This window comes from Hemicordylus capensis, chromosome 6 (genome assembly GCF_027244095.1).
Source record: "Hemicordylus capensis ecotype Gifberg chromosome 6, rHemCap1.1.pri, whole genome shotgun sequence".
NCBI classification, from domain to species: domain Eukaryota; kingdom Metazoa; phylum Chordata; class Lepidosauria; order Squamata; family Cordylidae; genus Hemicordylus; species Hemicordylus capensis.
Genome location: NC_069662.1, coordinates 2,521,433 through 2,533,397, shown reverse-complemented (window position 1 = coordinate 2,533,397; position 11,965 = coordinate 2,521,433). Strand labels below are relative to the sequence as shown.

At 48.4% G+C, this 11,965-nt stretch overlaps 1 long non-coding RNA gene across 2 annotated transcripts; it reads left to right on the top strand.

The window, feature by feature from the left end:
* The first annotated feature begins 3,617 nt into the window (after window positions 1–3,617).
* On the top strand, window positions 3,618–9,904 carry LOC128330334 (uncharacterized). 2 transcript variants are annotated; one of them, XR_008310048.1, is made up of 2 exons: window positions 3,618–4,111; window positions 9,637–9,904. It is a non-coding gene; the product is annotated as an uncharacterized LOC128330334 (long non-coding RNA). The 2 variants fall into 2 exon arrangements; XR_008310049.1 differs by lacking the exon at window positions 3,618–4,111 and adding an exon at window positions 6,499–6,673.
* The last annotated feature ends 2,061 nt before the right edge of the window (window positions 9,905–11,965 follow it).

Here is an 11,965-nt window from a genome sequence, read left to right as displayed (position 1 = left end):
GCAACCTCTGGCTTGCTAGTCAAGTCATTTCCCCTCTGTGCCATTAGGTGGCTAATTTGAGGAGAGCTGGTCTTGTGGAAGCAAGCATGACTTGTCCCCTTAGCTAAGCAGAGTCCACCCTGGTTGCATTTGAATGGGAGACTAGAAGTGTAAGCACTATCAGAAATTCCCCTCAGGGGATGGAGCGGCTCTGGGAAGAGCAAAAGGTTTCAAGTTCCCTCCCTGGCAGGATCTCCAAGATAGGACAAGATTTATTTATTTTTAATAGGACAATATTTTTTTTATTGAACCAACAAACTACTTTACTTTTAATGTTCTTGGACTCTGCTTCCATTACACATTCAGGAAGGGAACAAAAATGCTCCCCTGTCTTTCCATTCAGAAATAATTAGGTGTTTTTTTAACCATTCACACCCAAATCCCTTTGGATTCTGGTTCGCCTCATAAATAAGCTTGGGTTGTTCCAAGTTGCCTTCATCTGCTTCCCTTTCCCCACCGCTTTACCTCCTTGCAGCGGTTATGGGCGGTGGGGGTGTCTCCTTGGACCTTCCTTAGGCCCAAAAGTCTTAGCAACAGAAAACTCCTTAGTGCAAAGATCCCTGGATTTTTGCCAGGGACTCGGAAGCCAGCTTTTCAGTGTTCAAGGATCCTGGCACTGGGATCTCCAAGACAGGGCTGAGAGAGATTCCTAACTGCAACTTTGGAGAATCCGCTGCCAGTCTGTGAAGACAATACTGAGCTAGATAGACCAATAGTCTGACTCAATATATGGCAGCTTCCTAGGTTCCTGTGTACCAATACCTTAAAAGAGGAGTACATATGCTAGTAATCTTCAGGCTTGACTACTTCAGTGCACTCTATGTGGAGCTGCCTTTGTATATAGTTGTTCATTGGAACGTAGGAATATAGGAAACTGCCATATACTGAGTCAGACCGTAGGTCCATCTCACTCAGTATTGTCTACACAGACCGGCAGTGGCTTCTCCAAAGTTGCAGGCAGGAATCTCTCTCAGCCCTACGGGTGCCCCCATACTAGGGAATTCCCCTTCTCGTAATCAGGTTAGTAAACCTGTATATCATTTATGCAATGCTCCTGCATAGGAATAGGGAGGGAAGACGCAACCAAGAGGTTCACGCAGATGAGACAGTTAATCTCTTCTGGAAAAGTTTGTATGGTTATGTGCAAAAAGACAAGAGTATCTCTTCTAAACAGCAATGGGACAAATTGTGGAAATGGACGTCGGATGTAACCCCCCTGATTACCTGATGTGCCTTGTAATCCCCCACCCCCGAGTTACAGTACTACCTGCATATACTTCATAACTTGTGTGTTTCCAAATCCTTGTGTGTAAATCTTTGTAGACATATCATGTACAAACAACCACTTTGTATATAATTGTGCTTTGGCAACGTACTGTATGCTTTGGTAGTTTGTTGGTTCAATAAAAAAAGCTTGTCCTATTAAAAAATAATAATAATCTTGTCCTATCTTGGAGATGCTGCCAGGGAGGGAACTTGGAACCTCCTAGATGCTCTTCCCAGAGCGGCTCCATCATCCCCTGAGGGGAATATCTTCCAGAGCTCACATATCAAGTCTCCCATTCAAATACAACCAGGGTGGACCCTGCTTAGCTAAGGGGACAAGTCATGCTTGCTACCACAAGACCCGCTCTCCTCTCCTGTTCTCCTCTCATTTAAATAATAATAAATAATAATAATTGTATGTGCACTGCCTGGAGATGTATATATTAGGCAGTTAGCAAATATGAGGGAGGAATTAATCAATCAAGCAATTAATTAAAACTCCAAGGAGGCATGTAGCTGAATACCAGCTGCTGGAGAGAAGAGCAACAATGGGCGAAAGCATCTAGTGGACCACTTCTTGATTTGATGGACCCCCTGGGGTCCCAGCAGGGGTCTGCGTAGGCTTTATAATTCCACTCTTGCCCTTCCTTAGAAGCTGCCTTCTACTGAGTCAGTCCCTTGGTCTGTCTAGCTCTGTATTGTCTACACTGACTGGCAGCCGCACTCCAAGGTCCTAGGCAGGAGTTTCTCCTAGCCCTCTCCTGAAACGGAGACCTTCTGCATGCAAAGCAGATGCTCTCTAACACTGAGCTACAGCCTCACGCTGCTCTCACATTTACACCGATGTCTACAAACAAGGGGTGGGTGGGTGGGTGTGGGGTCAGTTCTGAATGTGACGAAGTTGTAGTTTTAAAATAGAGTACAGTGCCCCCAAGCATGTACAGAGTGCCTTTCTCCTACAGTCACTTGCGTACTAATGTCACAATGGTTGATCTTTGAAGCAGGAAGTGAGGAATGAGCTCATCTAAGAGCAATCACTGCATCACGATTATTTATTTAATTGTTGAAGTATTTAATTTTATTTTAAATGTTTGTATACTGCCCAAAACTTGCGTCTCTTACTGTGCTAAAATGTGACTGCAAGAGAAAGGCACTCTGTACATGCTTGGAGGTACTCTCTTTTTAAACTACAACTTCACATTCAAATCTGCCCTTCCTACCCCCTACACTCATCTGTGTAAATGTGAGAGCAGTGTGAGGCAGAACTGTTGCAATCAGGAATAGGTTGGAGTGGACTCTGGGGCAAAAAGTGAAGATGGGACCCCCTGCCCACCCCACCTCCTTCCTAGCCTTCTTCTTTGGAGAGGCAGGAAGGGAAGAGCAAAGTTCAGGCCCCCCCCATTCAATTATTATGCCCCCATGCAATTTACCTTATTTTATACATTGCAGTTTTTCCACCATCCATTGGTAAAACTATCTTATTTTCCCCTACATACTTGCACATCCATATGAACTGCAATACGAACCGTGGGAGTAAATCCAGTCCAGGTTTTCCCTCTGATACACTCACCTGTGCCCAGGGCACCCTTTGCACAAGGGTGGAGTAGCAGCTAGGAAAATCCGGACTGGATTTTGGCTCTTGCAATATACTCCGGAAATATCCTTAGGAAAATGGGTGTCCCAGAACATCTCATTGTTCTCTTGAGAAACCTACACACAGGGCAGGAAGCCACAGTCCAGACGGAACATGGTGAAACAGACTGGTTCCAGATCGGCAAAGGAGTTAGACAAGGCTGTCTACTTTCTCCTTCTTTATTCAATTGATATGCTGAACATATACTGAAAGAAGCTGGATTAGAAGAAGATGAGTGTGGTTCTAAAGCTGGAGGAAGAAACATCAATAGCCTGCGCTACGCTGATGACACCACTCTGATAGCTGAGAATGAGGATGATCTATAAGCTCTAGTAATGAAAGTCAAGCAGCACAGTGAATAAATGGGACAGCGACGAAATGTCAAGAAGACTAAACTAATGACAACAGGTACAGCAACCAGCCTCAGAATTGACAATGAAGACATGGAAGTGGTGGATAGCTTCTGTCTTTTAGGATCAACCATCAACAGTAAAGGATCCAGCAGTCAAGAAATACGCTGCAGACTAGCACTCGGCAGGGTTGCAATGAAAGCCTTGGAAAGCATATTTAGATGCCGTGACATGTCTACTCCTACAAATATTAGAATCGTTCGGACAATGGTTTTTCCGGTGACACTCTACGGATGCGAAAGCTGGACCTTGGAGAAGCAAGATAGAAAATGTATTGACCCTTTTTGAACTTTGGTGCTGGAGAAGACTTTTGAGGCAACCATGGACAGCCAGGAAAACAAACAAACAAACAAATGGATCATAGAACAAATCAATCCAGAATTTTCCCTCATGGCACAAATGACCAGGGTCTAACTATCATACTTTGGACACATTATGTGAAGACCCAGCTTCCTTGAGAAGTCCAGAATGCTGGGGAAAGTGGAAGGCAAGAGAAGAAGAGGACGGCCAGCAGCACTAGGTGGATGGACTCGATGGCGACAGCCATGAATGCACCACGGAGAGACCTTCAAGGCCAAGTGGAAGACAGATCAGCCTGGAGAGAATCTATCTGTGTGGTCGCTAAGAGTCGACACCGACTTGACGGCACTTAATCAATCAATATACTTCGTTAAGGATGCGGTAGAGGTGCAAATCTTCAACCAGCCATCAGATGTCGCCCTCGCAGCAGTCAAGCGTTTCGCTGGAGAATGCAGACGCACCTGTGAGTGTTGCTTTTCCTGTGCTTTTAATTATTCTATTCTGTATTTGATAGTAAAATTATTGTACTAGAATGGCCGTCATAGGCAACTAGCATATATGGCATTAAAAGATAACTTCATGGAGGAGGAGATTATTATCAAATGGCTATATCAGCTTTTTCAGATAACATTTTAAAAGGCAGTTAAGGCACATTTGTTCACCTAGGCTTTTAATTAGATTCGTAGATTTTTAACATTGTTGTAAATTTTAAATTGTTTTAGTGTTTTAATGTTTTAATTTTGTTTTAATTTGTGCTGTTGTACTGTGAACTGTCCAGAGACATGAATTTTGGGCAATAAATAAATAAAATAAAATAAAGTAGAGCCTCTGTGTCACAAGGCAGTATACCTATGGGTACCAAATGATAGGGGGGAACAGCAGGAACAGGACAGCTTCCTCCTTCCCATGGTTGTGAGCTTCCTAGAGGCATCTGGCTGGCTATTATGGGAAACAGAAAGCCAGACTAGATGGATCCAGCTTGGGAAGATCTAGCAGGGCTCTTGCTGGGTTCCTATTAACAGGGAATTAGGCAAATTTATAAAGGAGGGACAGGAATCTAGCACATTAGCCATGATGGCTAAACTGAGCCTCCAGTTTTAGGGGCAGTTTATCCCTGAATGTCAGTTGATTGGGGGCAAACAGTGAGAATTTTGTCTTGCTTGTGGGCTTCTCCTTGGCCACCGTGGGAAGCAGAATGTTGCCCTGGATTATCTCTCTGGGCTCTTCTTGAGTTCACACAAGCCTCAAGAAGAAGATTACAGCTGGGGATGATGGAAGTTGTAGTCCAGAAGCATCTCTGGATCCAAGGTTGGGAACCCCTGGCCTAAGGGCTATATAATCAGTTCAATCAATCAATTCTCCCCAGATTCCATAGTTTTCCTGAGTGGGCTGTGGAGGCAGAGGAATGCAGACGCTGCTGGAGTTCAATGTGCTAGTAATACCCTTGGAGACACTCCCTTTTCTCCAGCTACCCCAAGAGTGTGGGAGGGAGAGGCTTAAAAAAGAGCAAGAGTTCTGTTTTGTGTGTTCTCTCTTGAGTCGTGATAATGTGGGATATGAAGGAACTGGGTGGATGGATAATATTTAGCTACAAGTGAACACCAAAACAAAAAATGTCAAGCCAGATTTTAAATCTCATTCAGATTTGATGTCACACCGCCAGACTTGAAGTTTTTGGCTTCCTCCTTCCCTTCCTCACCTGCTTCTCCCAATTCTTTCTCTCACCTGCCTCCCCATAAACTTCCAGTGTCATTGGCTGTGCCCTCTTGATTGGCAGGAGGAGAACCTCTTTCCAGCGCTTTCCTTTGATTATCCTGTGGCTGCTTGTTTGGGGATGGATTTTGGATCTGGGGGAGGAGGAGGCCCAGGCTTCCTCACAAAATAACAGTTTTGGCCATGCCTTGCGGTGTCTCCCGGCACCTCCAAGTACCTCCCACCCTTAATGGGAACTTGTGGGGGTCTATCCACAGTGCCTAGCCACACATTCCATTAGCAGTCAGCAATATATTAATAGTTAGATTATGCCACTGAAATCTGGGGTTCAAGTGCTTCCCTTGGATCCAGAAATCTTTCCCTGTAATCCCAGAGAGATTGTTTAATAGCAGTAATAATAATTAATAAATAATAAATAAGTAGCTTTATTCATTAGTCACCTCATAACAAATTGTTCTCTGGGCAGTTCATAATAAAACAACAATAGAATAAAACATGCAATTAAAAACTTAACATAAAACAAAAGTTTGCAATATAACACACAAGACAATATAAAAGCATTTTAAAAACCTATTTTAAAAGGCCTGGGTGAGTCTTTTCCTGGCATCTAAAAGAACAAAGTGTCAAGGCCAGGCAAGCCTCACCGGGAAAGGTATTCCATAAATGGGGTGCCACCACCAAAAAGGCCCTCTCCCTAGTAGCCTCATTGCTGGGGGCACTTGGTCTCTGAAGGGGGCCTCTGAAGAGGACCCCAAAGTCTGGGGAGGGACCTGCGGAGCAAGGCACTCTCTCAGGTCTCTGTGGTCCCAAGCCGTTTAGAGCTTGAAAGATTAAAACCAGCCCCTGGGCCCGGAAACAGACTGGGAGCTAGTGCAGCTGAGGAAGAACTGGCAGGATATTCTATTTGTTGTGGTTGCTCGTTGGCAAGGGAGAAAGCACTCTGCCCATGTTGAGGAGCGCTTCCTGTTTAGGTGAGAGTGGCTTTTGAATTAAGGGACATGGCATTATGTCCTATGAGGCTGTGATGTCCTGGAATGACCTTTCATGAAGCGTGCCGTCTGGCAAACCTCAACACTGGCCTGAAAGGCTCCCGGAAGATTCAGATGCCTCTCCCAGCCTTCATCTTCAGAGGGCGGGGACAGGTTGCCTGCCCATTGCAAAGGGATCAGATTCCACAACAGGCACGAACACGGGCGTCCCATGCATGGCAGAGCAAGCCAAGCTCATGCGTCTTCTCCAGATCGCCTGTCATATGGGAGCGGTTTAAAGGCTTGAAGCCGATGCCTCTATTTGATCTCTGCTCACTTCAAAGGTATGTTGCTGGCATATGCAGTGGGCCACACTGACTACCCCTGAAGTGGTCCGCCACACACTGCCAGAGGGGAAGTGTGGGGCAAGGCTGTTCTCTGTTCCTCCAGATCAGTCCAGAACAAGTGTCCGTTCTAGTTCCGGACTCTGCAGAGGCAGGGCCACAGCCACACCCACGTACACCGTGTGCATAAATCCCGGAAAACGAGGCATGCCCAACTCTGCCTTCACAGTCACTCCTGCGAAGAGTAGAAGGGGCCTTGCATATTCGCCCTTCCCCTGCAAACTTTTGGAACATTCCATCTGCGGAGCCCTGGAAACGGAGTCCCACTTTTCTGTCTTGTATGGCTTGTTTGCCTGTGGCTTCTTTTGGCTTTGTGGGTGAGCTCCTCGCCTCTAAATTCAGCTCCCGAGGTTGGGCTCTTCTCCTTTTAAAACACACAGGAGTACGAGTTCCCTCCCCAAAGTTTCTTCCTAGACCTCAACCACTGGGCCCAACCGGGGCTTAATTACTTTATCAGGTGCCGAAGCGGAAATCGTGTTTTTGCGGAAGAGACTGTGTTTTCCCCCAGTGAATGTCCTTTTCTCTAATCCTTGTTGGGTGGGCTGTGGGGGTAGTACTCTTTATATGCTCAGAGTCATGTTGTCTTCCTTAGTATGACTCCATATTTCCAGGGCTGGAATCATAGCTTTTTTTGTGGGGGTGGGGGGCATGTTCTGTGGCTTATATTAAGTGCTAGCCTTTCTGTGAGAAGAGAACCCAGGAGTCCTAGCAGCCAGCCTGTTCCACAGCAAGGCTTCCCCAAGCCAGGGTTGTGCCAAAGGAAAGATCAGGATGTTCCCCGAGGAAGGGAAGGGGCCGGCTGACCCTTGAAATCCACACTCCACGCAAGCCTCTCCCGAGACCATGAGATCCCACATGTTTCACACTGCATGCCTGACATTTGACAGCTCTGATGGACGATCATATTCTAAAAATACAGCCCCTGCCACCTCGTGCCGCCAATATGATGTCTCCTCCTCTGGACGTACTTTGGCTGGCTACTTCCTCCCCCAGCTCTTGGCCGGGCGGGAACCCCGTTGCCCCAAACGCCTCAATTGCTCACCACTGAATAGCCTCCCCCAAAACTGCTTTCAGACCCAAGCCTGGGGCAGAGCATGTGTGACGGAACAGGCGCCTCTGAGGCTGAGCACGTGTGTGGACCGCCTGTTCAGGCAGGAGCTGATCTGGCAGCTCCTGAATTGGAGATCAATGAATGTGAATGTTTACCTTCTCCTCACCAGCAGATGGCACTGGAAAAGAAATTGCCAGGCACATCACAGCATGGCAAACTGCCTTATACCCAGTCACACCACTGGTCCATCTCGCTCAGTGTTGCCTACCCAGACTGCTGCAACTCTTTTAGCTGTGATAACGGACTGTGTCCCAGTTACAAGTCAGTAACCCTGCGAAACTTCATTTGTGAAATATCCAAGGTTTGTGGAAGAATGCTCAGTGTGTTCGGAACACTCTCCAATTTCCGACGGGCGCAAAAACACCCACAAGACCTTTTGTATGGGTCAACTTCATGAACTGATGCTGCTGCTGACAGAACCTCGAAAACAATTAGTGGAGAAGCAGTCAGGTTATTGGGGTTTCCTTGTACGCGTATTGGACAAGGGAGGGAAGGCACATCAGGTGGTGAGAAAGAGATGGGTGCCCAGATATTTAGTGGTCAATGGTGCGAAGAGTTTGGAGAGATTCGGTTGTTTATCCACTCCACCTGCAGTGCACAAGTAAGAAGAGCACAGCTGATTAATATTGTCTGGAGACATGGAGTTAAAGTTCTAGTTAAAGTGGTTTGTTTAGGAAATGCATCTGATAGATAGGAAGCCTATGTGCCTTGCTACTCACTACATCAGGAGAAGGGGCAGAAGAAGAAGATCGACGTCTTTCTCTCAGGGAGGGAATGAAGCCGGGGAGGAGAGCTGGTCTTGTGGTAGCAAGCATGACCTGTCCGCTTTGCTAAGCCCTGGTTGCATATGGATGGGAAACGACATGCCTGATGACTGTAAGAGATTCCCTTCAGGGGATGGAGCCACTCTGGGGAGAGCATCTAGGTTCCCAGTTCCCTCCCTGGCAGCATCTCCAAGATAGGGCTGAGAGAGACTCCCGCCTGCAACCTTGGAGAAGCCGCTGCCAGTCTGGGTAGACAATACTGAGCTAGATGGACCAAGGGTCTGACTCGGTATTTGGCAGCTTCCTATGTTCCTAAACCTGAGACTAAGGGGAATCAGGACAGAGACAGAGTCACAAGAGGAGGAGATTCGCTAACTCACTTTCTCTACGACGCCGGAATGCCCCTAGTAGTCAATAGGGTTGCTGGTGCTCTGAGTTGATGCCTTCAGGAGCTGGATCTCCAACAGATGAGCACATCACGTTCTGAAATGTAGACAGAAATCAAGACAACAGAACTTGAAAAGCCAGAACCTGCCAAGGGGGCTGGGGCCACATTCAGAGAGGACAGTCTGCTCCCTCCCTCCATATGTCTGTGGATGGATTTAGAGGAGAGCATGATATGTAGGGCATGTGCCAATGCACAGACAGTGTTAGATACTGTAGCTGAGGCCAGCCACGCCCATTTCCAAGAAAAATGCAGGAAGGGCCTCCAGCTCCTCCTTCCCAGGACAGTTTTCATTATGTTTGTTGACACATCAAGATTTGGAAATCTACAGCCAAATGCTTGCTCCCAGAAAACCTTGACAAAACCACCCCTTTCTGCTCCAAAGGGGTTTATAGTCTGGAGGAAATCCTGAAAGGTGGATGCTCTTCGGTGTGTGCTGTGAAGGAAGCCACGCCATCAAACACAACTTCACAGAACACTTGTGTAGGTAAAGATTTGTAAAATAGAATGCTTACAAAATCAATCTGAGCTGCTGAAATCCACACTTTCTCTATATGGCGCTTATATCCATGATCTGTTACAGAAGATCCTGCTTGAAGAGCACCTCAACGTGAAGAGCACCTCAACACCGTAGAGGCCACAGATATCACCATCAGCCAACTACAAAAAGCAACTTTACTGGGAACAGCCTATATTCTGCAACAATATCTATAATAATAACAATATTGATAATAAAATTCAGGCATCCCAGGTCCTTGGGAAGGACTCGATGTCTGGATAAAACAAACCAGTCAATAACATCGGTCTGACTGTGTAAATAAATAATAATAAAAATAATAATAAATGCTGCACCATAGTTTTGTATATTAGCATTTTCATTTTCAATCCCCTTCCTAATGATCCCTAGCGTGGAATTGGCCTTTCTGCCACACACTGAGTCAACACTTTCAAGAAGCTGTCCACCACGAAGCCAAGATCCTCTCCCAGTCAGTCAGCAACAGCTCAGACCCCATCAGTGTATATGTGAAGTTGTGGCTTTTTGCCCCAATATGCATCACTTTACATTTGCTAACATTGAACCATATTTGCCATTTTGTCACCCACTCATCCAGTTTGGAGAGACTCAGTTCTTTAGCCCTGAGAAGCTCAGTTCAGGAACAGATAGACGCTCTCAAGAGCCTCTGTTTAACTTGTCTGCAGTCTTCACATCCTCTTCAATAATCCCTTTCACTCCTTCATCACCTAATGGTCCAACCAGCTCTGGCAGCCTGCAGAGGTGCTTTTGCCCCTGGACTCTCGGCTGAAGTCTAGGGCCTCCACACCCGGGGTGGGGGGCAGATGCTCCTCATGGCATCCTCCTGAACCTGGTGGTACCTTCCCTCCTTTTTGATATACATTCCAACTGGGCTTCTATTATTGTGGTTTTAAATAGACTCCGTGAGACGTCTCCAGCAAAGTGACTCTCCTGGGTTTCCCTTTCCGTTTGCTTTTCACCAGACTCCTCATTTTAGAGAAATGTCCTCTTCTGAAGGTTTCCTGAACTCCCCTCCCACACCAAACCTAATAACCCCCAGATTTTCTGTCCCCCAAATATGCTTTTCTCTTCCCCTGCTCCCGCAAAAAGTGTCTTTCCTCTTCCTCCAAAAAATGTCTGCAAGGTGGAGTGTTCTCCAGTGGAGCTCGGAGTGGCAGGATGGAGCTTCCTCCTCGATCTCCCATCTAATGCCAGACGGAATTCGGAGGGCTTGGCAGGCACAGGGAGGGGCCGCTTGACACAATCAATCATTAACCTGCGGAATTCGCGGCCACTGCCTGGCAGGGGCCGTCCAGCGGTAGCCTGCAGTCTCGCACCAGGAGCTCTCTGGCAGCGCCCAAGGAGCGTCCTGGCTTGGGGCGGGGGGTCGCTCAGGACTCCACCCTCCATGGGGCATTGGACCTCCGTGGGAGCTATTTTTAGAGCGGAGGAGCAGCTGGGAGGGTCCCAGAGGAGGGGCGCGGGGGGGCTGAAGGGCAAGGCGGAGGGAGGCTCCCTCTAAAGGCCACCGCGGGCGCGGGGGGAGGCTGACACGAGACCTGGAGAGCCTTTCCTGCCCCCCCCCTGCGTTTTGACTCCGCGCGGAGCTCAGGTTGCGCTCCCTCTAAGGAGAACCTACCCAGCAGGCTCCGGCCGGCCCGGCCCCCCTGCTGCCCCCAGCCTCTGGCCTCTTCTTCCAGACAAGCCGCCTAATAACTGGGCGCGGGGGGAGCACCTCGCTCTCCCTGAGCTCCCCCCCCCTTCTGCGGAGCTTGGACCCTTTGGAAGGGGCAGCGCATGGGAAGGGGGGACGACTGAGGCGGAGAGGGGGGGCTTGCCTGCCCCTCCCCTCCATGAAGCTGCGCCGGCCCCCCACCTGCTGAGACCCCCCCCTCCAAGACTGGAAGCTGGCTCGCTGAGATCATCTGGGGAGGTCCGTCTGCAGGGGCCACTCACCTGTCTGGTGGGGGCTCCGCAGGGAGGGGCCGCCTTCTCCCTTGACACCACCAGCCAATCAAGGCTGTGGAATGCGCTGCCCCCCCCCCCCGCGCCGAAGCCTCCCCGTCTCTGGCAGCTTTGAAAAGGGGGGCTGTTCAGGCACATGGAGGGTCCACCCCGCGGGGCGTCGATTCGACTTCCAGGATCTATCCCTGCTTCAAATGGCGCGTTTTTAGTTAATGTCTCCACTTGGTTTTCAACCCGTGTTGTTTTATTGGAAAGCGCCCCGAGGGGCGAGTTTGGGGGCGGCGGTATGCAAGGCTATTATGCTCGACGACACATACAAATAAAGGTGCCCCCCCCCGGCGGCCTCCCCAGCACGAAACCAACATTTCTCTGTCAAAAAAGCACCCGCGGGGCGGGGCGGCGCGGCGGGGTGCGAGCAGGGTGGGGAGGGGTG